Source organism: Grus americana, chromosome 19 (genome assembly GCF_028858705.1).
Source record: "Grus americana isolate bGruAme1 chromosome 19, bGruAme1.mat, whole genome shotgun sequence".
NCBI lineage: Eukaryota > Metazoa > Chordata > Aves > Gruiformes > Gruidae > Grus > Grus americana.
Genome location: NC_072870.1, coordinates 12,604,991 through 12,632,818, shown reverse-complemented (window position 1 = coordinate 12,632,818; position 27,828 = coordinate 12,604,991). Strand labels below are relative to the sequence as shown.

General features: G+C 48.5%; 1 long non-coding RNA gene across 1 annotated transcript; it reads left to right on the top strand.

The window, feature by feature from the left end:
- The first annotated feature begins 1,742 nt into the window (after nt 1-1,742).
- Nucleotides 1,743-9,944, top strand: LOC129215137 (uncharacterized). The gene is made up of 2 exons (XR_008579908.1): nt 1,743-8,066; nt 8,572-9,944. It is a non-coding gene; the product is annotated as an uncharacterized LOC129215137 (long non-coding RNA).
- The last annotated feature ends 17,884 nt before the right edge of the window (nt 9,945-27,828 follow it).

The window sequence follows — 27,828 nt, the reverse complement described above, 5'->3', positions numbered from 1 at the left end:
TGCTTTCTGGGCGTTAGGCTGCTGCCGCTGACTCGGTAACGATGGACCGCGGTTCGGAACGGTGGGAAGAGGTGCCGGAAGGTGCGAGCCCACATCAGCCCGTCTGGGTGTGGAGCCTCCAGCTCTGGAGTTTCCTCTTCCCTCCTGTCATCGCTGCTAAGGTGGGTCGTAGTTTTGGGAGCAGCCGGTATCACTTTGCACTTGGGGGGGTCTGAAAGGACAGATGCTGTTCCAAATAACGAGTGCTGGAAGAAACAACCCCTTGAAAGATAAATGAACGAAACAAAAAGGGTAACGTAGATGAGGGTCTCGATCACATTCCTAGTGTCTAAGTGGAGGTGAAATAACATTCAAAGGTATAAGAGATGTAATAAAGGAAAGCCACGTTAATGTCCAAATTCAGGAGGGGTTTGAAAGGTGAAGGTAGACTTTCAGCATAAACAAGGACTGCTGTAACTGTAGCTGTTCCTGTTGCTCAGCTTCCAGTTTATTAAAGACTGAAGTATGCTGTGGAAAAGGAACAGGTAAATATGATGAGTTTTGGTCAAGATGTTGCTGGCTTAAAGGTCATTAAGATTTTGTTTCTCATCTTTAACATAGCATCACATAAAATGGTGAGAGGAAGCTTCAAAATAACAAAAAGTTGTGTGTTTCTTTGCACCGTGTGCAGTTAAGCTGTGCATCTCCTTACTGCTTCAGTAATCATCACCTACCACTAGCACAGAAACGTGGGACTGGTTTGATTCAACTCAAAATGGAAGAGTTTTGCAGAAAGCAGCTGCCATGTGCACGTTTTGGGAACAGGCTTGCTTGGAAGCGACGGGTGCGGAGGGAGTTCTGGCAAGCTGGTGGGAGAGGGGGATTGTGTAGCACTTGTGCAGGGTTTTTTCCCATTTCAAACATGGTGAACTTGTTGATGTTCCCTTACTTCAGGCGCACATTATGTTGTGTTATGGTCTTTGTCATGTTTCATTTACACTCTTATAAGTTCCACAGATATTTAAATATTTCTTGAAGAAGTGCCAACTACACAGATGGCAATTGCACATACCGCTGCACAAGGAAGTATTGGTGGTGTGGTTAGCATCCCTGGGAAAAGAAATGCAACTGGTGGAACAAAAATTAGATGATGACATGGCTTTTCCGTACCGATGGTGAGGAACAAGACAGCTAGGTGTTGTCAGTGAACAGGAGAGGATTCAAGGGAATCAGCTGCAGGGTCTGAGCAAAGTAGGTAGGCATGTGAACATGAGTTCTGGGGTAGAATTTATTGTTATTTTTGCAGTAAAAATCAACATTTTGCTGATCTCTGCTGGTCTTTGTTCATGCAAAAGCAATTGAATCGAGAGTATCATTTGACCTGACCATTAAGAGATGATGGTGATGCAAAGGATTTATTCTAAGTGGCCACTAAAGGTAAATTTGCTAAAAGCACCACTCGAAGGTTCAGACCCAAAGACCGAACACTTCTGGTCAGTAATGTATTGAGCATATTGCAGTGTGTGTGCAGAACAGTTTCATGTACCTGTAATCTTTGAGGTGATTCGATTACGATTTGGGGAGTAACAACCTTAGTTGTAAGAGATGGTCTCTGGTATAGCATGACCACAGGACACAGTTGTGATGCCACTTACTGGGCATTTAATGGTCTGTATTCTATAGGAAGCTGGACTAAATGGTTTTCATTCTTTTTGACCTCAAAATCTGTGCAACGCTTCTGGTAGCCATCCTGCAGGCGCCTCTGCTCTGCCCACGTGCTTCTCTTGGTTCGTGCCGTCCACCGTCCCTCGCATCAGTAGAAGTGCTTTAACCTGCCGGGGTGGCCACGTGTCGGGGGAGCTGCAGCCCCCCGTTTGTTCCGCAGTGTCTCTCCGCCGGGGCCAGCAGTGCCGGGCGTGCCCGAGCCCGGCAGGACCCACTGCAGCTCTGCGGTGCGTGTCCGGGCCCCGGCCATGCCGCGTCTCCGTGCTCGGCTGGCTGGTCCTGCCGTGGCCCGAGGAACCGGAGCCAGGGAGCAATGGCAAAACGTGGAGCTTGGCTCCTTGGGCGTCCTGGTCTTGAGTGCGTAAACACCGAGGTTTGTAAAGGTACGCGGACTGGAAGAAAACCGTGTTTGCAGCCACGCCATGTGAAGCGGAGTGCTTCCTGCTATTCAAGTGCCTTCAAATGTAACTTGAATACACATATATATATTCCTTCCTGGTATTGTGTGTCTAACTGTGGGATCCCTTTGTACTCAGCTCTAGGGAGATGGACAGTCCTTGGCCAAATCAGCTTACTACCTTTGTCCTTCCTATTCAAGTGTTTTTCAGCCTCAGAAAACACATTTAGCTTAAAGTACTGGTGTTTTTCTGAGTGGTGCCTTTTGATATTCTTGACTGGTATTATCTTTTAAATGCAGCTGTTTGTCAAGGGAAGAAAGGCCAATGTACCTGCAGTGTCACCAGCACCTTGTGTCACTGCTCTTAGGGACGCAGTGGGTCCTGCACCACACCGACCCCGTGAGATGTTGCCTCCCCCTACTGGGACCCAGAGCTGGGTTTCGAGGGGTGCTTTGTTGGAGCTGCTCAGCCAGACCGTGTGAACGAGTGGTGTGGATGATAAGACCCTACACTGCGGTAATCACAAAGCAACACTAGCCAATGTCTTCCATCATAAGTCTGCCTTTGTTTTCTGCTTGAAGGCTTGGTCTTTTGACAAGTGCAAGTAACGTCTTGTTCTTTATTTTTAGTGGGCCGTAATAAACCTGAGTAGATAGAAAGTCACCTGAGCCATAAACATTTGAATGTCTCCAGTGTCTGCCCATTTCATGAAATACCAGCACCTCTCAGAAACCTTCGTAACCCTGCAGATTCTGTAGAGAAAAGCGGGGAGGTTAGAGCGTTAGATCAGGGCTTTGTCCCATGCTGGCTCAACCATTCATTATCAGGAACCGACAGCAACAATTAGTGAGCCCTGAACGCCCAGCACAATGAAGATCACACTGATTCGGAGTTTAAATGAGAGTCAGGATACCGTGCGGTGCTCTTTGCGAGCTGGCCTTGCAGTTAACACTCACCACCTTTTCCCAGCTTTGAAAGGAGAAGTAGTTGAGTCCCAGCAATTAGTCTGCTGTCTTCGGTGCCCGGGAGTTGGGTTATTGTCTGGCAGCACTGTCGGGTTGGCCAATTAGGTTTTCTGTGGCAAAAGCTGCCCCCTCCCTCCAGTTCTCAGTGCATCACAAACAACAAACACGGCAAACCGTCAGAGGTGAATCCAACGAGTCGGGTATCGCGAGGGAAGGACAAGGGCGACGTGACAGAGAGATGTAGGAAGACGAAAGATAGAGAAAGGGTGAACCGGCGGTGCTAAGTTCATTTCTCTTGTAACAGCGGAACAATCGCAGCAGGTGTTCAGCAATGCTCAAAGTGAGTTTCAAGATGTAAAGAGCTGTTTGCACAGTTGCCTGGTGGCATGCGAAGAGAGAGAAACGTATTTATGTACGGAAATAATATCAGTCCCGTTAGTGATGGTTAACAGAATGAAATAGAGGAGTACAGAAAAAGCATTCGTTTCTCAGTTATCCACAAAACAATTTTCCTGTGTGCTCACAAAGGATGTGCAAGTAGTCAGCATCGGTGACAGGATGCTGAATTGGGTGGACAACTGGTTTATGTCCCCAGCCCCCATTTTTTATGTGGTGAGCAGAGCAGATGTAGATGGGCATTTTTGGTTTGGCATCCTCAGCCGTCTCGTACGACGTTTAATCACTGTTTTCCTGCTAATGTTTCAAGCCCAGACGTTTGAGCCCAGAGCTCAGCTCCAGACAGCTCGGGGCGTTTGGGGATGCATGCTGCCGGGGAGGTGTTTGGGGCACTTGAGGCCGTGAAGTTCTGGGGCCAGTTCTCTTCACCAAATGGGTGGAAATAAAACCCCCCAGCTCTTTGTACAGCTTGGACATAAGCTTAGATTTTTGCCAGCTCAAATCACAGCCTAAATTAAGCACATGTGCCTAATTCTCATTTAGAAAGTAATGGAAGTAACAAAACAGCTCGTGGATTAGAGAAGCGTAATGATATCCTTGTCTGGAGTTACTGGGATGAAACACCGTGGAGCTCTGGACCCAGCCGGCGTCGTGGGGTATGAGCTGCTCACAGAGAACCAGCCTTGAAACGTTAGGTCCCAGGAGGATTTATTTTCTTCTTTCCATTGTTAGATCCCTGAGCCGTACAGAATCCTGCAAAACACTTCAGTGTGTCCAATGCATGCGAGAGCTGTTACCTTTAATTTAGAGTTTTGTTTGCTGTTGCCCTTCGGTTTAGTAATACACATCAAATAATGCTCATAGTGACACCCGCATAAAACTAGCGCTCTTCTGCTGCACTTGCTGGGTTTATTTCAGATTTTCCTCTTCTCCCTGTTCTGCAGCAGGCTCCGTCAAGTGGAATGCATCCGTCGGTTTTCCACCCTCTTTACTTTCCCGGCGCCGGTTTGCGCCTGGGCAGGGGCTGCGGCCGCTCCCTGCGGAGGATCCCGGTCCCGCAGCGCCCGCTCTGCGGGCTGCCTGGGCTGTGGGTACCGCTGGGGGTTTGCCCCCCACCCTGCCCCCCGGGCTCGGAGGCGCTGCTGGCAGCGGAGCTGGGGATCGGCTGTTGCTTGGTAACCGCAGCCACATTTCAAAAATGTACCCTTTTACAGCCAGCTTCCCAAACTAATGGCTTTGAAAGGAACAGTTGTTCTTTCAGGATCATTTTCATTTTGTTCTTTCTTGAAAAAAAAAAAGGGGAAAAAAAAAAAAAAGAGTCTTTCAGCTCCAGCTTTGCTTTTCTTCTCGGCTCCCTTTCCTCGCATCTGGTCCCACAAAGGGGAGTAGTGTCACATGCCCGGGAGCGAAGCCCTTTCATCCTCCTCCCCTTGGGGTTTAGCCGTTATCATTTCTGAATTTCAGCCTGAGCGGAAGGAAACTGCAGGCGCTTCCCAGAACGTCTGCATTTGTCTTACCTCTGCTCTTTGCTGAGCCTAGTTTTCCTCTTGTCAGAGTGACATATTTCACCCTCCTGAGGGAGGGAGGTGGTGTGGTGGGTAGGACCGGTGCCACAGAAGCGTTCAGTGTCTGTTCTCAGCTCTCATCACGGTTTGCTGGGTGTCCCTCTTGGACACTGAAACTGAACTGCTGCTGTTCAGCTAACGTCAGCCTAACGGACAGCCATCGCAGCCCTGCGGGACGCATCTCTGCAAGGCACTGCGTCGCTGGCTGAGGTCAGCAGAACTACCTGTAAACCTCCGCAGGTGTGATCGGTTGGCTTGGCTTTAATCTTCATGTTCCTGCCCGTGTAGCACCTCTGTCGTGGATGATGCGACTGCTTTGATCTCGTGGGAAGCTGAGCAGCCATTGTACGTCACTCACATCGCAGTTGTTCCCAAAGACACAGTACAGAACTGTTGTTAGTAATTCATTTCTATCCGGTCTTAAGTTTTTGTATGGCATCAATATCAGGATGTCTTCTACATAATTACTTTTACAATGCTGGCCATAAATACCAGGGAGATGATCGCTCTATCCTCATCCCTTGATTAGCAAATTAGAAACTTTCCAAATTGCACACACAAGGGCACGAATTCTCACACCCATTAAATTGCTGGGGATGGAGAAGTGGCTCTGCAAAATAATCAAAGTTCATTGGTGTAATGAAATATAAACCTTTATCATCAGAGCAGTGAGAAGGTCTGCTTGGTATTTTCATGCCAAGGCAGGTTTTTCAGGTTTTAATGATAGTTCTGCAAGCTGTAATGTTCCTTGGCTGTCCAAATGGCACTCTTCCTACCTCTGAAAACATCAAACGCTGTTGCTGTTGTTTTGAATTTCAGTCCAGCCTTTAGAACAGGGTGTCACAGAGCAGCAGATGAGAAGGCCAGCCACATTACCAGCAAAAGAAAGTAGCAGCGAGGTATCTTTCTGTGCTGCTAGCAGAATAACATCTAATTCTCTTGGCCAAATTCAGAGAGAGACAGAGCAGGTTGTAAGCATCCTGATGACCTGCAAGTTGCTGCAGTAGTCTGTGATGAAGGTGTTAGCCATGCAATCATATGGCGTAGGATACCGAGGCAATTTTGTCTTGGTCCGAGACTCTCAAACAGCAGGGAGTGAGCCCACGCAGGGATGGGGACGGGTCAGGTTCTTCATGCAAATTCAGCGCTAGGTGACCGGTGGTCTGAGGCTGGTGGAAGAGCCCAGGGTGACTCCTGGTGTCAGGACTGTGCGCCTTGCCCGGATGTACAAGTAGCGGCAGTTCCAGCGTCAGTGCTGTGCGTGAGAGGGCTCCTGAGCACGGATGTGCAACCCCTGTCCAGCAGCACCCAGATCCCCGACTGACTGGCAGCGACAGCGGTACGAAACGTTAGGTCATCCCTTGTGCTTTAAACGACAGTACTACGTCTTGGGCTCGGAGGTCAGTCCCACCAATCATGCTAAAACCATTTAGTGCGTCTGAAGAGCTGCATCCAATTTGTGCCAACTCCATCTGCTTAAAAATTGAAATGACAGTGTTTTAACAACACTTGACGTGCGCTGTCGCTTCTTATTTCACCACTGCTGTCCCATCACCTAGGAGCACACACAGCTGCAAAAGCAGAAACGGCTAACAGTGCAGAGGACACGTTTCTGAGCCGTATCCCAAATTTGTACTGTCACAGCAAGCGCAACAAGCCGGGCACCAAGATTACTTTGGTGCTGGAGCCAGGGATGCCTCGCTTCATGAGTTCAGCGCACTGCTGGAACCGGAGATGAGGCTGACTTCAGGTGTCTCTGTGCCTTCGGAATCCGAGCACCGAGGCAGGTCCTGAAGGACGTCCATCACGGCCCAGGACTGTTTCAAGGGCCCGGAGCTCTGTCGGCTCTTTGGGGACCATTTCAGGGATGAGATGTGAGAGAGCACGTCGTGCCCCAGCTGTGAGGCCCTGATAACAAGTGAATGTCGCAAACACCCGTCTTGACATGGGCAGGGATGGGCTGATGATGACCAGGGAGTGTTGAACAAGGATGGAGCCTGCGGAGGCAGGATAACGTCTTGTGAGACCACTCCTCTAGTCCTGAAACACCTCAACAATGACCATCTGTGCCCTGTGTGCCTGTGACAGATCACCACTCGCTTGGTCAGCCCTGAAGGGGGGGGGGCAGTGAGACCCCCAGGACCCCCCCAACCCACCGACTCATTTCTAGAACATTTCTGCACATTCCCGAGCACATACTGCTCAGTGATGACAGACACCCGCCTGTGGGGCGGGCACATCGGGTTATAAAAAGTGGAAACACAAGTTTTCGGCGCGCGCCCACCACCGGAAGACTACAACTACGAGCAGAGAACATCGCTGGATCCAAGGGTGGTGATATCTTCTCTCTCTCTCTCTTTTCTCTCTCTCTTTTCCTCTCTATCGCTCTCTTTGTCTCTCACTTCATTTTTGGCACATTAGGGTAATATCGTCACGCGTTTTGCTAAACCCTTACCTTTCATAGTTCTGCTAAATTTTGAGCATTGTTATGACTTTTGCCAAGCCTCTATCTTTTGTAGTTCCACTGAGTTTTAAGTAAATTTATGATTGGTTTGAACCTCTGAAGTAATTGTCGTTACTTCCGATTACCGCGCAGAGAATTAAAAAGTTAACCTCGCCCTCACCCCGAGCGGGACGGGACACCAGCTGTCCCGCAGGATGGTGGTCTCCCTTTGGAAATGCGGCGCTCAGCGCTCTGGTGTTTGCCTGCGTCGCGGCGGATCAGGTCTCTGCAGCGTTAGTGGGCAGCAGTCTGTTCTCTGTTCGTTGCCTTTCCTTTGCCCTGTTCCCCTCGTAGGAGATACTCTGCTAATGTGTTTGCTTGTGATCTGCCTGAAACCCTCAAAGAAGGTGAAGCGGGATGAGGGAAAAGAGATTGTCTAGAATGAATTGTAGGAGAAGAAACATTTCCTTGGTAGTTTCCTTTTTTTTTTTTTGACTTTCACTGTGATGAACAACAAATCTATAAAAAGTCTCTACGCATCAAAAAGTGCCAATGCATAAAACAAGAATGCTGTTCCACCACACAATTAAAACAGGTATAATTTGAGCAACGTTGGTATTCTTTCAGAAGGTAGTGCTGCATTACAGAAGTAAACACTGCTCACACATTTATAAACATCTGTCAGAGCTGTTTCCCGAAGCAAGGGAAAGTGACATCCAGCACAATCTCTTTACTGAATTTATCCTAATTTTCACAGCTGTGTATGTAAAAAAAAATACAGCAAATACCCTCTCGTGCTGTACTGCTTTGGTGGGGACTGGGCTGGAGGAAGGCATACTCACTTGGTCTTCACCCGTGCCAGGAACTGGGATTAACACCTTGTAGGCCACCTGCCAAATCCCAGAACCCCAGCCTGGTTTGGGTGGGCAGGGACCCCACAGCCCACCCAGTGCCACCCCTGCCATGGGCAGGGACACCCTCCACTAGCCCAGGTTGCCCAAAGCCCCATCCAGCCTGGCCTTGAACCCTGCCAGGGAGCCAGGGGCAGCCACAAAATGTGTCATTCTTCATCCACGGCTGTTTTCTTGTGTCTCCTTCAGGTCCCATTGAAGTCCCCAAGCCCTTTCTGCACTGTCCCTCTGCGCTTCTCCGTCAGACCTGGCTGGGTACGATTCCTGAGGCAGCGGTGGCCTTTGCTTATGCCCCAAGCAGCACCACATCTGTCCCCGAGATTATTATTCTTGATAATAATTATAATCATTATCATCATTTATGGGCACTGCGATAGCGGGGTACAGAAACTGCAAAGTTGTGATGATGAATGTGGTGTGAAAACAGAGCTGGCGGAAATCTCATGGAGAGGAGTCAGCGCTAATAAATATTGCATTAATAACAAAAAAGATCTCTCGCATCTCAAGCTGAATGTACGCTCACCTCCTCTTCCAACAGCAAGTTCAGAACCAAGTGTTCGTTACCGGGTTTTGTTCTGCCTGTTTACTTTTAATTTCTGATTCTCTGTTCTGGATGGTTGCAGCCATCTGAACCTTTGGATGCATTAATATTTTAGCGAGACGGGCAACAGGAGGCTGTGAAACGTCAGTCATCTTTGAAAAGCAAAAAGGATTTGAAACTAGATGGTGGGGAGGTGGTTGTCTTAATTCAGCGTTATAACAGCTGAGATAACACTGACTCCCTCCTCTGTCTCCTCCCCCTCCCACACGTGCTCACACCGAAAGAAGAATAACAGACATTTGCATTCCTCGCCAAGCTGGTGATGTGCCCAAAAGGATCTTTATCCAGCCTGTAAATAGTCATGGTTCTCTCCCCTTCCCCAAATTCTGGGTTGATGACGAGTTTCCCTTTGCTTCTCAGATGGATGGGGCTCTACAAAACCATAAGCATGGATGTAATAAATCAGAGGAAGAAGAAAAAAAGTGCACGCTCATATTTACGTATCTCAAAGGACTTGCTCAAGACAAGCAAAAATGAAGTCAAATGGCACACTACTCAAAGCCGGCGTTTTCAGAAAACTGGAGTCAGACCTTCCAAGTCCACACTTAGTGTCCTTTTAGGAACTACCCATTCATCAGAGTATTTCATATAATCTGACAGGAAATTATATTTACGACGCTTTTAGCTCCATTTGGGACATTTTTTTAATACTACTTCTGGGATGTAAATTATTTAAAAATCATCAATTTAGTTCTTTACATGAAGAGATGAAAGCTTAACCAAAAAGCTTTCCTGTTCATGACAGTCTTAAATTCTGTGGGAGATCTATGTATTTTTGCTTAATTGAACACCTAAAGAAAAAAAGGAGCTTGGCCTCATAACATTTTTAGAAGTAAATGTTAGATTTATTTAGCCCCATTGACTTTTGAAATACAACCACTAATAGCATCTGTTTAAATATTGTCCTCCAGAATGGATAAAACGTTTTATCACCAGGCATTAAATTCACTAACGGAGCATTTTATATACCTCTGTCCCTTGTACAGCTTTTCTGGCGGCTCCAACCGTTGGGGCGAGCAGAGACGGGCTCCCCCGGGGAAGAGGCGCTGGCAGCGCGGCCCGGGAGGGGGGGCAGCCCGAGACCCCCTCCCTGCAGCCGGCGGGGGACCCCGCGCGCTCGGGGAAGCCAGGGTGGGCGGCGGGCGGCTGGGGCTCGGGACGGAGCCCGGGGGCCGTCCTGCTCCCCCTGCCCGTCCGGAGGTGCCCACGGCTTGCGGTTCCACCTTGGCTCTCGCTGCTGGCAGGGCAGAGGCTCCAGGACGTGGGGGGAGAGGCTGCCCACCCCCCGCGTTCGCCAGCCGGCTCGCCCAACCTCCCGTGTCCGCGAGTCGCGCTTTAGCCGTGGCACGGGGCAGTGCTCCGTGTGCCGGCTCTGGGCACGCTCCTTCCCCACAGCCAGCCTGGCCTGGACGCCAGCAGGGCTTGTCCTGTGGTGGAACCTTCCGGTCACAGAAACCGATGTTCTTCCTCCTTCGGTGATATTTTTGGTTGCGTATGATTCTTTCATCTCGGTAATTCTTGTAAAGAAATAATGGGAGCAGCGTTTGAGAAATACTTGAGCTCGTGGCAGAGATATGGCAGGTGTAAACAACCTCAAAGGCCAGAGATGAACGTAATTGAAAAGTCTCCAAATAAAAGATACCGTTTTTCTCTCTGAACAGTTCCAACCCCAAACTAACCCTCAGGAAGCGGGTGTGGGATGGAGCCTCAAAACCCACGGCTCCTAGAAAAGGGACTGCTCTAATTGCACAGGAGAATTGCAGTGAATGGTTTTGACATTCTTTTAAATCCAAAATACATCTGTCATGAATAAGGGTGCGAGAACTTGCTGAATATTCATGAATCTGAGTTTTCTTTTGTTCCAGTTATGCATGGGGAGTACGGGATGTTTCCCCCCTACCAATTATCGGCTGTCTGATCCCTGTCAGTGCAAATCCGAGGGCAGAAGGACACGTTTCACACCAAGGTGCTGTGCCTGATGCTGACCTTAAAAGCAATATGTGAAAAGTTGGTGGTTGCAGGTGGGTGTCACTACAGATGCACTGGAGACGCTGGGATTCCCCATGGTAATTAGCATTGATCCCCCTTTCATTTGGGGGCTTTGTCGCCTGTGAACTCATTAAATTGTGACCTGCGTGTAAGACTTGCATTTATGCTCTGGAAAAGTCAGCGTATTTGCTATAGGTTATTATACTCCTGAGGCTGCAGTTGTTTAAATGCATGTGATGAGAGGACTGTTTAGAAATATTTCAAGTAAGAACTATAAAAGCGGGTTCCAAGGGTACTTTTTTACAGCCAGAATCTGTTCTCTTGCCTAAATGTGACATAGTAAAAAGGCAGCACTCTGTTTATAAAACCAGCGTGGAATCTCAATGCCTGCACTCATTGTTCCTGATGAATGGGGGGTGGCAACAGCACTGATGGAGCTTACTTGGAGGTTGATTTGGCTCAGTTATTGCTTTCTTTAGGAGGACTTGACTCTTTTTTTTGGTGCTGCACTGACTTCCAAGTGCTGCTGGAAACCCCAGATCCAGCACAAGGTGCAATACATCCAGCGGGGCTCTGCAGAATCCCATGGGAATCTCTGAGGGCATCCAGTGAGTACTTCTCCTTGGCATGGGCTCTCCTCTGGCTGAGCTCCTATAACCAGGTGTTTGGGAGGAAGCACTGCTTGAATATGGCTTGAAGTAAATAGACATCTTTGTCCAAAAGGAGTGAGAATAAAAGGTAATTTTCATGCAGGAATGGAGGTAAATAAACTCCGTTCTAAGACAAGAATCACCACACAACAAACCAACAAATCTTTGGTTACAGTGTACGTTTAGACTGATCTATGAGATAAAATATAGCTTGCTCTCTGGAACATGAAAGTCCTGAGTCACAAGTTACACCTGGCAAATGCTTTCATCCAACTAATCTTCTGGGTTGGACCCCTGTACGGCTGTGAGCGCTCTCCCAGCCGTTGATTACCTGCAAGGTCGAGATGACTTGGATCTAGTTTGGTTCGACACATTTGAAGTGTTTAGCAGGGCAGTGCGAACCAATGAGCTATTTGCTCTTCGTTGTCAGAACAAAGCCATCCTGGTGTACCAGCTAATGGGAACTCATAATAAGTAACTGTCCTGGTTTTAGCTGAGAGGGTTGATTTTCTTCATAGTAGCTAGCGTGAGGATATGTTTTGGATTTGTGCTGGAGACAGTGTTGATAATATAGAGATGTTTTTGTTCTATGGACTTATTGTTGAGCAGTGTTTACACGGGGCCAAGGCCTTTTCTGCTTCTTGCACTGCCCTGCCAGCGGGATGGCTGGGGGTGCACAAGAAGTTGGGAGGAGACAGACAGGACAGGTGACCCAAACTGACCAAAGGGATATTCCATACCATATGACGTCATGCTCAGTTTATAAGGAGCTTGGGGGGAAGAGAAGGGGGGGGCGGCGGCGTTCGGAGTGATGGCGTTTGTCTTCCCAAGTAACCGTTACGCGTGACAGGGCCCTGCTTCCCTGGAGATGGCTGAACACCAGCCTGCCCATGGGGAGTGGTGAATGAATTCCTTGCTTTGCTTTGCTTGTGCGCGCGGCTTTTGCTTTACCTATTAAAATGTCTTTATCTCAACCTATGAGTTTTCTCACTTTAACTTTTCCAATTCTCTCCCCCATCCCGATGGGGGGGGGAGCGAGTGAGCGGCTGCGTGGTGCTTAGCTGCCGGCTGGGGTAAAACCATGACAGTAACTCGTGTTGCAAGAGAAAAGAGCTGGAAAGAACTGCTCCGTGTGTGGTTGGCTACCTTCAGCCGTAAACAGCTCCCCTAGCAAAGAAAAAAGGCTGCAACCTGGGACTAATCCTAAAAAATAATGCATTGTTTGGAGACCTGTAAGCTTGATTTTCCAAGGCAGAATTCCTCAAGGCATGGGGATACGGAACAATTCCCTAAGGCCATGTATGTACCTGAAACCCTCTGTTTAGGGAGGACCTAGATTTAAAGGGGCGATGGGATCTTCTGCTGGTTCCCTGCAAAGAGATAAATGTCTCCCTTACGTGCTACCCAAAATTTAGAAGCTCTTCTTCACTGTAAGAGACTAGGTGAAATATGTTTATTTTTAGACCACACTCTGCCTGGAAAGGTACCCTCAAGTTTGTGCCGTAAATAAATACACAAACCACAACCACGCCTGAAGATGTCTAGAGATAGAAAAGCACATTTTGGCATTGTGACGAGAAATTTATGGTCTAGCCCGAGTATTTTAAATGATGCAATGGACGGTGATAACCCTGAGAGTAGCTACGGTAACACACAAAAACTTCCTTTGTAGACAAAAACATGTCTGCATTTTTATTGCCATCAGACCACTAATTAAAAGAAGGGATCACAACAGAGAGGTCATGAGAATTCAACACAGTTTTCAGCTCTGGGTGAGGCTTGCTTCCACTTTTGCAACGTGAAGAATTTGTGTGGTGGCTGTAGGACCAGTTCTGTGCAAAAAGTGGGACCGTTGCGACAGAAAGCGTCTCCCCTCTCTGCCTGTGGTGTGACGCGGGGCAGGTCACGTCACCCGTCTGCTCCGCTCCGTCAAAGCCTCCTTGTTTGCCCGCTGGTTATTCCCTGGGACTCTGCTCCTCACCAGGGCCACCGAGGGTGGTAGCAGAAGTTTGCAGTTCCTCACTTCTAGAGCGTGGTTTGTGGGGCAGGCACGGCGGTATGTGTGGTCAAGGCGCCTAGCAGGTATAAGGTGAAAAGACCATGAGTTATAACTACAATTTGCCCCAGGAAAAGAGACGTGGAGATGCAGACAGGGTGGCACCACAGGCATCTCCAGAAGCCCCTGAGGCAGCAGGCTGGTACCCGCTCAGGTGAGGACCCCTGAGGAGCAGCTTGCGGACGCCCGATGTCCCACCCCAGTCCCTGCAGGCAGTCCCTGGAGCTGGGATTAGCGCCTGGGGCAGGGGAACGGCGCGTTGTTCCGCAACAAAACCGAACAAACCAGAAGGCGAGCCCGGGCACTCGGGCTGCTCTGGCCGCTGCGGGAGCCCCGTGACCCTTAGTGCGGTCAGCGCTTGGGAGGGAGGTTGCCTCAGCTCTGCGGAGGTGACTTAGGAGCACGTGCGTGGTGACCCCTGGGGCTGCGCCCGTCGCGGTGGGCGTCTCTCCGGAGCCACGTCTGGTTGTGAGGTGAAAGCGCTGAGCGTGGTAATGCAGGCGTTAACTAAAACTCTGCATAGAACACTGCTGGATGGAACAAACGTGCAAGCGTCCTCGTACTTTTCTGTAAGACAAAATTATTTCAGAACTCAGGGGATTTTAAAATTCCAGGGATTTTGTTCCCTGTGTTTAAGGGGCACAGGGAGTAAAAAAAGAATTAAAATGGGGAAAAAAAGACAGAAAGCACAACAGGATGATCTTAGAGCAGCAAGATGGTGATTAGGCATTTGAAAAGTCTCCCCCTGAAAACTAATATGGCGTGAAAGTATAAATGACTTATGCAGAACCTAATTTCCTAATCCAAAATAAAAAGAAGCCCTTATTAAGAAATGAATCTCGTTGTCCTTACATGTGTTAGGCTCCTGGGATATGACTGTCCTGTGCCTTCATTACCCTCCTGAACATCTTTATGTATATTCTTAACTTTATCAACAGATGCAGTTCCAGTGGGACCGTCGTTACACTGTGCTGTATTATTCTACCCTATTCTCCTTTATCCTTTTTCTCCCTCTCCTCACTTTTAACCCTGGGTATTATGTTATTCTAGGATGGGTTTTTGTCTTCAGAAGTCCCCCAGTTTGTTTCAGTTGATGAATCAAGGACTCGAGCTTCCTTTTAAGCACTAATTGGGAACGTGCTTCGTCCTTAGAATGAAAAATGCACCCTCGTGCTGCTGGCGGGGCTGAGGATATTTGCACGACTTACGGCTCTCTTCCTTTATGTAGCTGCAGCACAAGTTTTGACCCTGTTGTCAGAGAAACCAACAGCTATTACACAACTGTACGGCAATTTCAAATTAACCAAGTGAAGTTCAGTTTTTGTTGCCATTATGGAGCCGGTTCGTTTGCTGATGTCAACGAGCACCACTCCGTTGACTGGCTGGGGTGGGTCTTGGTTTGCGCTAGCCTCGCGTCCTGTCCGTCGTGCAGTTCTTGCAGGGCCTGGTGCTTTCCTGCAGGATGCTCTCGCTCTGCCTCCAGCAAAGAAACAGCCTTTGCAGAAGCTAAAGTAATGTGGTTTCCAAAAATTACTGATATACAAAAACTGGACTGTTTTAGTCTTGAGCTCAAATACTTGATCACTACTGCTTTTTTTGACTGCTGGGGCCACTTGAGATTGCCTGCTCATCACTGCGTGCAGCTACCAGTCCTATCTAGACACACGGTTGACTTTAAAGTACAGATCCCGTTTTCCCTGTGTCTCTGCTAAATATTCTACATTTTAAATTAATTCTGAGTTGCAGAGCTGGTGCAGATTTACCTGGCAGATCTGGGATAGCTCCCCTTAGCGCTGTTCAGAGGGACGCGAGTTCCATCTCACGTCACAGGAACGACATTGCACAGAAAATGTAACCCTGCAGTAACTGCGCCAGCATTGCAAAAGGTGTAAGAGAGGAAAGTGTTAACGGGCCTGCGTGTGAAAAGTAAGACTATATCTGTGTCTGTGACCAGAGTCGCCTTCCACCCGGACACCGTTCCGGACTACACAGAGCCGTCAGCAAGGCTGGGAAGCTCACAGCCGTGCAACCAGGGTAGGTATCTCGGGGTGTTTGACCTCACCAGGGGTGTTCTCCTGCCGTACACGAGGCGTGTGCACTGTGCCTGTTCTCAAACACTGACGTGGGTCAAGAGAACAGTATTTCTACAACTCTGTGGTGCAGCTCCAGAAGTAAAAATGTGAGGAAGATCTAGAACTGGTTTGCAGAACTGGGCTCACGTAAAATGAAAAACATCCAAAAATCTTACAGAGATCAAAAATAGTAATATCGAGTTGTCATAATAACGTTGTAACTCTTAACGAGGAGCTGCCCCACAGATAGGGGTGGCTGTAGCACAGGTTGAGTCATTGCCGCATCGCTGTGCAGACCGATCCGTCGTCGCCCATGGCATTGACACGGAAACGTCATCGGCAGATGGCGGGGTTTGGTCTGGATTAGGCACCTTTGATGGAGTTACGCCGTTATCGCAGTATCACGCATTTTGATGATATTCGCTTCCACTGATACCTCCTCAAACTTACGAGCTCAAATTTAGGTTAGTAGCACTGGAACACAGTGGCAGCTGAGTAGAGCATAGATTTGCAACTATGTGGACCACAGTAGGAAGGTAAATAATTCAGGAGCATTTCTTTTCCTGCAGTTTTTACACTCTAACAGCAATTAGCTTGGGTTCTGCTGGGATTTCTCTGTTTACACGATGCCTGTGATCTTTGATCTAGATAAATTTCTGTCGTCTTCGGTAACAATTTCTTCTTAAGTGCAGTTTGTTGGGTGAGCAAAGCGCCGAGGGCAGAGTGCGGATCCGCCCTAAGGCTGCAAGTGTGGTTGAACTGGCACCGAGGAGGAACGCGGTTATCAGCGGGGCGCGGGCCAATGCTGTCCTGCGCTCTGTACGCTCCGACACCGCGCTGAGCGCTTCTGTGAGCAACGGCAGCTGGAGCGAGGCGTAACTGCAGTGATGGAGTAACAGCAAGGGGGGTTATTACAGCTGTCCCCGTGGAAAACTCACACTGCGGTGTCACTATTCCGTGCAAACAAACCCGCGTTGGTTACGGCTGGAGAAACAGTCCGGATGTTTAATGAACTCAGGGCGCTGCAGTAAAGCTGCCGGCATGAGGCTGTGTATTTCAGACAAACGGTCCCTAACGGGAGCGTTAACGGCTTCGTGTAAAGCTGAGCTTTCATTCGGCAGCAAAAATATCAATTAGCGTATGTTGCAGGTCAAAGTTGGAATAAGAATATTTGGGATCAACTGCAAGAAATCTTTTTCTTCTGTTTTCTAGCCTAGTCGGGAAACTGAACCAAACATAATTCAGTCGTCTTTGGTCAAACCGTTCTTTCAGCCTGAAACTCAACTTTGTCAAAACCAACCTAGCGACCTCAAAAACTGCCTCAAGGTTAGCATCTCTTCATCTCAGTTGGGCTCCAGCTACCCACTGCATCCAGCGCCATTTGACTGTGCCACTACGGGCAGCATTTTGCAGTCGAGATCAGAGATGTTAAAATCTCCTGGAATTATACAATTTCCAATAGCATATTTTTTCCTCTAATTGTGGCTCTTTTCTCTCTGCCTTCCAGTACAACTCTACTGGCGACAGCAGACTCCCAGTATCACTGCATTCGCACATCTTTCGGCAGGTTAGTCCCTGATAATTTTGATTCAGTTTCTGCTGTTGGTAATTATCTACAGATTGCAGAAAGCATTTTGCCAAACCGGTGGCCTGGGTGCATGACCCGGATTCACCCCGCTCTATACCGGATGCCACCCCACTACGCTCCTCTTCCCTGCCCTCCCCGTCCCTTTGCACCTGAGGACGACCCTGCCACACAACCTCTTTGTCTGACTTCATGCCCTGCTCGGCTGAACCGGGCGCGAGTTCCGTGCAGAGCGCGGATGGCGCTGGGCTGTCTCGGAGCTCAGCCTCTGCTCCGTGCGTGCCCGAGGGGGCAGGCAGCCACTGCCGGCGTGGATGCACCCCTCGTACTCACCCCGGCTAGAAAATACCCATTGCTGGTTTGGTGGCACAGAAGTTAGGCAGCGTTGGAGGTTTTTTGTTTTATTTTGTTTTGGTTTGCGGGTTTTTTTGGTGGAATTTGGAGCTGAACGTCTTCATCTGAACTGGGGCTCTCAGAAACACTTGAATTAATTACACCTTGCTCATCAAGCTCTTCCTTTCAAATAGAAAACGAGGAACGACTTCATTTCACTACGTGAGCCGTGCGGGCTGCCTGAGTTCAGCAGCGGTGTAGCTGGCAGGCATCTGAAGAGCTCTCGACAGCCCTGGTACTGTCGGCTCTCCCCAGGGGCTCTGAGAGAATATTATGCACTTTGGTGGTTTTTTGTGGGTTTGGGAGGCTTTTTTTAACTGCTGGATTCAAAACAGGAATTTCACCCGGTAAGGCAATTTATTGTCCCCACTCTTAGGCCAGTATTCATCAGGGGGCCAATTAAAATGGTGCAGTGCTCGTTAATAATCATTCAAAGTAACTTTTCAGTTCAGTTTTGGTTTATTTAGTGGTGCACGCTGGGACATAGCCGGCATGCTTCAAAGGACCAAGCACGTTGCACGGACCAGACGCAGCTCGGGTTCTCTCCTTTTAACCGTGACTTACCAGGGCAGCTGAAGGGCAGTTTCGCTGATTGTCAGTGGAAATACTGAGAAGTTAGGGAGAAATCAGCACCAGGTTTAGATATTGTTTATGTCCCACTTAACTCCTGGGTGCTGAAGTGGAATTTCAGTTAAAATGCTGTTGTGGTTCTTTGCAGTGTCTCTACATTAGTCGATACGCTACATAATAAAACCATGGTGTGATTTACATACTTTAGTAAGTAAATGGACACACATCCAGAGGTCTCATAAACTAGCGAAGCTCCAATGATTTCACTCCTACAGTTAATGAGTTGCTGGAATTAATTACAAATGTGGTTGATGATATTCACCTTTATATAGCTCTATTTAAACCTCTCCCCTCCCAAAAAGTAAGCATGTGCTTCCATTACTTGTACTCATGAAAACTCCAACCTGTGTTTTAATTTAGAGTACGCAATTACATCTTACTAATCTCAGTGAGGTCCTTCATTGAAAAGAGGAGTTGTCTTTAGATATGCTCTGAGGTGTATTCTTAAACGTGGGCGTCTGTGTACGGTGACAGATTTGAAGTAACTGTGTAAGATCAGAAATTATGGAAATTTTGAAGGAGGAAACAAATGTTTTTAAGCCTACTGATACATCTGGCAAATGCAGATGGTTTTGGGGTGCTCCAGTCCCTCCTGACCTGGGTGCCCTCAACGGAGTCGCCCTTTCAGCGCTATGAGAAGGCTCTGCCGAGGACTCCCGGTTAATTAATTGCCTTTGTCTGCGGGGCTGGGGCTCCGCGTCCTCTCCAAGGGCCCTTTGCCGAGGCCTCTCCCAGCTCGTTGGCTGCCCAAGTGGGAGCACCTGGAGCCTGGGAGGGACCCCCGGGCCAGGTGAAGAGGGGCTGGAGGGGTGGCTAGTGGGGGCGTGGGGCAGAGGTGCGTCCCGTGCAGAGGGCTCCAGGCTCACCGCAGCGGCTGCAAAGCTCCTGCTCTGGGGCACGGAGGCTTGTTTTGCGTTATTCCTTAGTCTCCCAGGTGGTGATCTGTGTTCCTCGAGGTGAGCAGTGATCGAGGTGAGCTGCATCTTCCTGCTGATGCTTCTTGTGGAAATTCCCCGTGGTCTCTCGGGGCAGGGTGGAGGGGTCGCGTCTCTGCTCCTGGCTGATGGCACCGGGGCACCTCATGGAAACCAGTTACAGCTTGCTGTAAAACTCCCGGTTTATATCCTTCCTGCTGGCTATTGTTCCTGCATGCACAATACCTCTGGCCTGGAGATGTGGGGAATCCCTCAGGAACCTCTCAGGGTAGCGGCATCCGCCATGTCGGAGTCTGATTTCCTCTGATCCGATAATGCGTCAGCCTACGGGATCTTCCCGCCTCGGCGCGTTCGGATAAAGTGGTTGTACGGATCAGTGCTGTGGTTCAGCTAACGATCAACGTAAGTATTTCCTCTGACGTTTTCTTTTCCTAATACTAAGGTGGAATGAGTCCAGGATTATCGTTGTGCGGTAAGATGAAGGCCGGTAACCAACCGAGTGGAACTGGCGTGCGTGGTGCCACGCGGCGCGCTCTGCGTTGGTCACAAGTCAGAGAGGGGAAGCGCGATTCCCACCCTCGGGGTGAGGGCGCGGGGGGCCGGCGGGGTCTGCGGGACAGCGACGTGCTGCAAAGGCAGAGCGGACCTGCGCGTGCTCAGGAGGAGAACTGGGCGCCGAGGGGCCCTTACTGGTGAAGCTGGGGGTGCTGGTGTGTCCGAGAAGCGTGCTCTGGGATTCAGCTGGCGGTTGTGCGGAGCCGTGCTTGCCGTGCTTGTGCCAGAGGAGCTTGGCTGAGATGGCCGCTCCCGCCAGTGCTCGGGCGATAGGATTTAGTTACGCAATAATTGGGTTCTGTATTTATGAAACCTTGTGAGAAGAAAATCGAGCTGAATACGTACAATACATTGAAGTGTAATAAAGCCAACTTGAATGGGTATGTTATTGCAAAGCAGACTGTTTAAATGCATAACATTTGTGCGTTGCCTGACAGTACAGTCCTCTGAGAAATACAAGAATCCTCATGACTTGCAAAAAACGTGAATGAATTCCGCTACCCCTAGTGTAAAACCTGTATCGGCTCAAAAAGCCTCCCTCTGTCCCTAAAACCTGGTGGAAGCAGCAGGTCTCTCCCTGGCCAGCCCCGTGCGGTTCACCCAGGCGCAGAACAGCGTTTTGGAGCGGGCAGAGCGCGCCTGGCCGGCGCCGCACCACGAGGCAGGAGCCCGGTGATGGCAGGACCCTGCAGGTTTCCAAAGCTAGAGGTTGTAACCCTTTTGGATGAAATGTCAACTTTTGGCTTTCCTGAAGTAAGCGCTGGGCGCTTCCTTTCCCCCGCTGAAGCCCTCTGTTGTCTCACAGCGCAGAGAAGATGTTCCCATCTTGGAAACAGCCTGTTCACCCTGTATCAGCTCCTGCAATTTCCTTCTTCCCTGGGACCGAGAAATGCAGGAACAGAGATAATTGCAATGGTTCCAGCCTTTCTGGTCCCACGGAAGGAGCTCACTGTGAGAGAGGAGAGCCAGAGAACTCCCGAGCACCAAGGAAACTCTACTCCGGCTTGGGATGCGGAGTGCTCTGGAACAGCGTGGGCTGTGGTTACAAGGGTTCTCCTTGTGCACTTGCTTTGTTGTATGACTATTTGAAAAATACTCCCATCTTCGTCTCTTGGACTAAAGATATATCCTGCCTTTAGTGTGGATTTGCAAATACTTCAGCTTTTCTTGGAACTCATTTTCAGAGAGTTTATATTTCTCAAAGTACAAGTTTCACTCACGTCTGCAGCCTGGCCTCCCGGCAGCGATGTGACCCGCGCCCCGGAGACGCCCGTGTTCGTGAGGCTCCTGCTGCGTTTCCTCTGTGAGCTCCTCTTTAGCTAACTCCGTAAGGATGTATCGTAAGCTCTACCATTTTGGTGCGATGATAATTTTCTTTAAAAAGTGGCTGTAAGTGTGAATTTAGTCTACTTATTTTTGATGTCCAGCGAAGCTTTAGATAGCAATTTAATCATTATTATTGCTGTTGTACAGCTGCTCTCTGGAGGAGCTTAAACCATGTCAAAAAGGGAACCAACATAATGAGCCTGACAGAATTTCAGAGGGAGCGATTAAATTTAGGATAATGAGTTCTGCTGAATTTTTAATGTTATTGTAACAATTCACACCACTGCAGCCTGTTCATCTCTGGACTCAAAACTGAAACGGGCAGTTGGGAATTGGGCTGTGCAGATATGTCCTTCTCCAAGGCTATTCTTCTTAAGGAAAAAAGAACCACCAAGACAAAAGGAACCCTGCGAGCGTGCGTGCTCCCCCTCCCCTCAGGTTTCTCAAATCTTCAGGCCGTGCTGCTGCTGGCCACCCTGCCCAAATTCAGTGCTCGCACCAGGCAAACCTCCAGCCCGGGTGAGGGTCTGGCTGTCTCTGTCCTGCTGCTTTCCCGTGGCTGCGGACAAGGTCCCAGACCAGTTTTCAGTTTTGTGGATTATACTGTCCTTGGTACTTGGGGACCCAATGAGTGGAGGTAAGTCAGCTTCATTAAACTGGCTGGTTATCACTGGTTCTTTCGTAACGGGTAGCGGGAACTGCAGTGTGATTAGTCGCAATGGGCGGAGGACAGCGCTGTTTCGTTTGGGTTTTGGTTTGCTCCGACGCGTGCTGGAGTTTCTCACACCACAGCAGCTGCTGCAGATCCGCAGGGAGCAGCGCTCATATCGCAGTACTTACAACACGAAGCATCATCCAAGTCTTGCGGCTTTTGCTACGCTAGCTGTAGTCTGCAGATTACAGCCAGGGTGAGCTGTGCAGGACTCCTAGCCGTTGCAATGCAAAATCGCTGGTAAGGGGGATTTTGTCTGGAGGGTAACAGATATTAAAAGATGTACTGATTGTTGCACGCTGAAGAGCTGGAAATGAGATGTTTTGTGCTGTTTCTGGCTGGTGCTATAAAACAGAAAGAAAATGTTTGTCCAACAGGTGAACAAGCACTTGAATTCAAGGCTGTCGTGTTCCCCTGAGCTCTGCTGCATGCTTTAGAAAAGCTGCTGAGGCCGTGCACCCTCGCAGCTCCCCGTGATAGAACGAGGTTCCCTGCAGTGCGTGCACGTGGCAGCGGATGTTTGCTGCCGCAGCCGGCACCCTGCGGAGCCAGGCAGGCGAAGGGCCACCTCGGCCCCGCGGCGTGCCACAGCCCGGGCAGGGCTGCAGCCATCCCTGCTCTTCCCGGCGTGCTGCGGGTCCCATCCGCCCCTCGCACACTGGATCTTTTTTCAGATATATTCTGGTTTCTGTATCTGCTTAGCAGCCTCTGAACAAAACCTTTATCCGTTCCTGGGTGGGTTTGAATGAATTCCACCCGCGTATGAGCTGAAGCAGCCCGTTCGTGCTTTCCTGAATCAGACGCCAACATACAGATTAACTTCAGCTTTGTTAACTCCTATCTGTGAATTTTTAAAGCTCAGTGGTGACTTCAGAGACGGGAAGCAGTGCGGCGTACGCTGACGTTGGTGATAAGTGTGTGTGTGTGTGTGTACTTACCCACAACGGGGAGAGGTGCCTGGGGAGGTGGCTTACTTCCACGGGTAGGAACGCATTATTTTATTGCCAGGGCTGTGAGCAGGGTTCAGAGCTCAGGAGTGCAGATAAAAGGCATCCTTCTCTGGTGAAGCGTCACTTCTGGACTTGTTTACCTGTTCCTCTCAGCCTCTCTCTCCCGACAGGAACAGCATCTCTGGTATTGAGAACAGTAATTCCCTTATCTTTGGTGTTGAACAATGTGATATAATTAATAAAAGTAATGACAATTTATTCACTGAATACCAATTAGTGTTCAGCTTTCTAAGGGAACGGAAAGCAGATTGGATGATACCACATAAAGAAATTATTTCTTTGAAGTAAAAGACATTAATAAAGTGTATCATCCGCAACAGGATGAAAAATGAGGCAAGCTTTATGGAAGCCATAAATATTTTCATCTCTCAGTTGTTTGTCCTTTAACGGAGACCTGTGGGAGCATAGTGCAACACAAACACCCTGGCACTCCTGGCCCTAAATGTCACCGCTTCACTTGGGAGTTCACTCTGTTCTGGGGATGCAGTCGCTGCAACAGGATTTCTTCCACCTGAGGAGATGCGCTAGTGACAGAAAGGAGAAAGCACAGACCAACTCAAATTTATTACAATAAAATGGAAGAAGCAGCCCCAAATTATGTTGTTACTCTGGTTTAATCAGACCACCCTGCTGCTCCTGCCCGCGCAGAACATCAGTTGCTAAACCCATCTGTGAAATGTGGCATTTGAGTTGCATTGGCTGAGAAAGAACAATATATCTAATGGTTGCTTAATCTGTTGTGGGTTTTTTTTTTTTAATGGTGTGCTGAAATGCCAGGGTGAAATCTGAAATGCCTCATTTATTAGCTCAATATTAGGAAGAATAAGGATGCAATTAGGATTTGGAAAAATTAGGTTAAATACCCATTTCCTGATACAGAGATATTAAGGCTCCTCCTGTTTCCCATTAAGCTCCAAACTGGAGGGCAGACTGGACGGCAGCCCTGTAATTGGTGCAAATGACACAGGACATGCTTGGAAGCATCTCAAGAGTTTAACTCCAGCTAATCTGACCCAAAGAGCTGCAGGAGAGTCACACATCCTCACGCTTTTCCTGCAGGCTAAATCGCTTTTGTCCTTGCTTCTCCTTGTTTAGCCAAATCCCGTTTCCAGTTCAAATCTCACCAGTTTCTTGATAAAATGGACGATGGTCTTCATTGCTGCTTGTCCTGCCCTCACTCCTCTGGTTCTTCTCCACCCCCTTTCTCAGTCTCTCGCCCCTCTCAAGTGTTTCTGTTCGTTCTCTGATGCCCTGGCACGTGAAAAGAGTCTGATGCTGTTATGGGAGGTGACATACTGCCGAAAACTCACAGGTGTCCCAAGCAGACCCTTCTCCCTGTGCCAGGCCAGGTAAACCTATTTCTTTCTGGATGCTTGTATTAACTTTCCTGAAGGACCTGATTTTTGGAGGTGCCATAACCTCTCTGAGCAAAGAATTGCATCGCTGGGTTCTTAATCTTTGAGCCAGCTTGGAAATGCATATTCCTGGGCTAAACAGAAATGTACAGGGGAGAAGTTCTGGAGCTGGTACCGCTAGTTGTACGTTGGTTATCTCCAAGCGCTGGGGTGAAATGAAGCAAGCCCTACCAAATCCATCCGTACCTGTATTCCTGCCCCGCTGCAGAATCATGAATGACTTTTAGCGTGGAGTCAGGAGCCGTGGGTTTGCAGTGACGTACCGTCCTCTGTTAATACATCCATAGCATTTCCTTTGAAATACCGGTGAATCGGCCCAGCGTTGTCTCGCTGATGAAATGCAGCAGCTAATTGGTCCCCAGATAAATGGCCTTCCAGCAAGGCAAAGCCTTTGTCCTAGAAAGTGCTCTTAGAAAAGCATTCTTTCTTGAAAGAAATGGTTTTAAAAATATACTTACTTTCCACTGTGCATCCCCCTGGCAAATGGAGCGTGATGTTGTTTAAGTGCTCTTTGAAAAGCATTCTTGAGATAAGATCATTAGTAGATAAAAATGGTTTCTTAGCAGAGGCAGCTTTTGTTGGAAAACCTTCATTGGTGGTAGATTGGGAGTAATTAAGTGCAATGTAATTTAATGACTCAAAACAACAAACAAGCTTTGGCATAGCTATTTATGAACGCGCAGTTCCCCTGGGGAAACCTTCTAAGTTGAAATGGGTGTGTAGCACGCAGTGTTTTCAGGGGGTTGCCTCTATGCCACGACAGACGGACAGGAGGAGCATTTCTGAATTGCAGCGTGGCTTCAGTTCCGTGCAGAACTGGTTCTCTCCCCCAGGGATGCAAACCCCGCAGTGCTGCGCTCGCGGCTCTTGAAGTGCTTGGAGGGGTTCGCCTGTCCAGCGCGGCTGGTTTGATCCTGACCCTGCGGTTCCCGTTTGTCTCTGCTGGTCTGTAAGGTGCTGGGAACAGGGACCTTCAGGTGGCTCTGGTTTTGCATACGGCTGTTGGTCTTAGTTGTTAATCTGAGTTCCTGTTGTCACTAACTTGAATATATATCCTCTCTGTGCACCTCCTAATCCTTGATGCGCCGCTAAATGCAAGTGGTGGAGTTTCTACGCCAAAGCGGAAAAACCAAATGCAAACAAGAAACGGTCTTTGCAAGGATTTATACAGAAGGCCGATCTCCACTGCGTGTGTTTTACTCCAGCTCGGGGACGTGCAGTGCTGTCCCGGAGGACAGCCAGTCCCGTGGTGCTTTGTAGTACCTCTTGGAGACACACGAAGATCAGAAGTTAATATTCATGCCTCTTCTATAGCTGCTTTATAATTAATTTCTCTGAACCAGTTTGTTTTTCTGCTGCCAAACACTTCAACGCTTATATGGAAATTATCAACATCTGAAGCCTTCTTTCTTTAGAAAAGAATACAGGGCAATCATCAGATAAAAGTCATTACATATTCAGAGCTATTCTGCTCCACTGATAATAAAACATTCTTAGGGGAAGGTGACCTTTTTACAATAGACTTATTAATGTCAGGACTTCAGAATTGTCTTTTCTCATTACAAGTCTTACCAAAAACATTAAAAAGAGTGAAGTTTATGATCTTAAAGATGTGTCAAAGCACAACCGTTAAAGACATTTTCACAGAATGTTATTTATATAACCCATTTTTTGTGTTTTATGTGGCAACTATTGTGAGTCTTAACAGAACTCTACATTCATGACTACTTTCTATTTCTGACCTTATTCTAGAAATTCCAGGTAAGGTTTCCAACAGTCGTATTTATAGACTTGGAAATCTCCCTGGCTGCCTGTGCGGTGCGGTTGAGTTGGCCTCCAGATGAGATGGACTCACCCAAACTGCTACCCTCCTTTGAGGGGGCAAGTTGGGGGATGATTTTTAGGTGAGGACATACAGAATTATTCTCCCAAGGGAAAAAATGAAAACTCTATTGTAAAATTTAAAAGTAGCTTAAAAAAAAAACCTGCTAGTACCAACTACAAACATGGAGGAGGATGTTGACTTCCCTTGGGAAGGGTTAGACGGCTTTTTGAGAGGAATCCCATTAGAGCACCCATTACATTAAAAACATGGGATGACAGTCCTGAAGAAGCATAACTTGGAGGGCACTAGCTAGTAAGAAAGATGTAGAATATAAAGCTGCAAGTTTAGGAAAAATTTTTTTAAACCCATATATTACAGTATGCCTCCAACGTAACGGAGGCTGGCTGGGAAGCGTATGAGAAAGAAGGGAGGATGGCCATCTCGAGGTTCAGTGGTATTGCTGCACAAGAGCTAGTTACTCGCTTGTCAGAAACGTACAAATGCCAGCTAGGCGGGAACCTGGGAGTGAAGACGCTGCAGGAGCTGGGCATGGGGTCAGGAGCGTGTTCCTAAGGGAGCTCACCGCTGCTGACCGCGGCAGGGCACAATATCCCAGCTGCCGACTGTGCTGAGCCCCTGTAGACCCACCTCACTTCACTTGGGAGTGTTCTTCACGTTTAACGTAAAGCTGGGGCGGGTTCGGTTTAGTGCCAGTTAAGTTTTGCGTCCATGTCCTAGGAAGCGGGATCTCCGTGCTGCGAAACCAGCGTGGCAGCAGACACACGTAGCTGCAGTCCAAGAGGAAAGCCAGTCCTTCTCAGCGCAGGCAGGACGCAGGCACCTCTCGGCTGTCCTTTGACATTCGCCGGCGCTGGGTATGTCACCTTCGTGACTCTGAGCACCGCCGTGCCCCCCAGGTTTTGAAGGTGCGCTCCCTGCCTCTCATCTCTAGCCGTGATCTGTCACATGCGCGGCAGGGATCTTTTGTAAGAGCTACCGTATATTTTTCGTTGCTTTTACAGAGGAAGAACTGCAAGTTATCCAAAGGCCGCTGCTGCGGTTAATGTTCAGGAAGGGTATTAATGTTATTAAGTACGTGCCCAGCTACGGGCATCTGAGCTTTGAGAAAAGGTGCAACTCCATCATGGTTTCTTGCGTGTTTTTAAATAGAGGATGTGCTTGGGTGCACCCTGAATTGCTGTCTGCCGTGGGCAGAAGATATGCGTAGAGCCCTCTTGAGAGGTGAGTATGTGAAAACAGACAGATTTCCTTGTCTCTAATTTCAGATTTTGAACTCGGCGGTTCTGGCCAGGTGCTGTCACTAGTGCTACTTGCCTGACGTGGGCCGCTTCAGCCCGTTAGCCTGGGCTGAAGTTCTGCAGTAACAGGAAAATCACATTTTCATTGCCTGATATGTGCTGGGAGATTGCGTCTCCAGAATTGGTCTCAATGAAGCCCAGAAAGTTCCAAGGAGGAGAAGAGCACGCTTAGTGACAATGAAAAGCTGATACCAAATGAGTTTGGTGGGGTTTTTTATTTTATTTTTCAGTTAAATGCTTTGTGAAAGTGGAGAAGATTATTTGAAACATTTTAACTGAACTGTGTGACAGGCTTTAGCAAATGAAGAAAAAGGTGGAAAAAGAGAAAACTGGGACTTAATTTCCTAAATTTATCTTTGAAAACATTCATAAG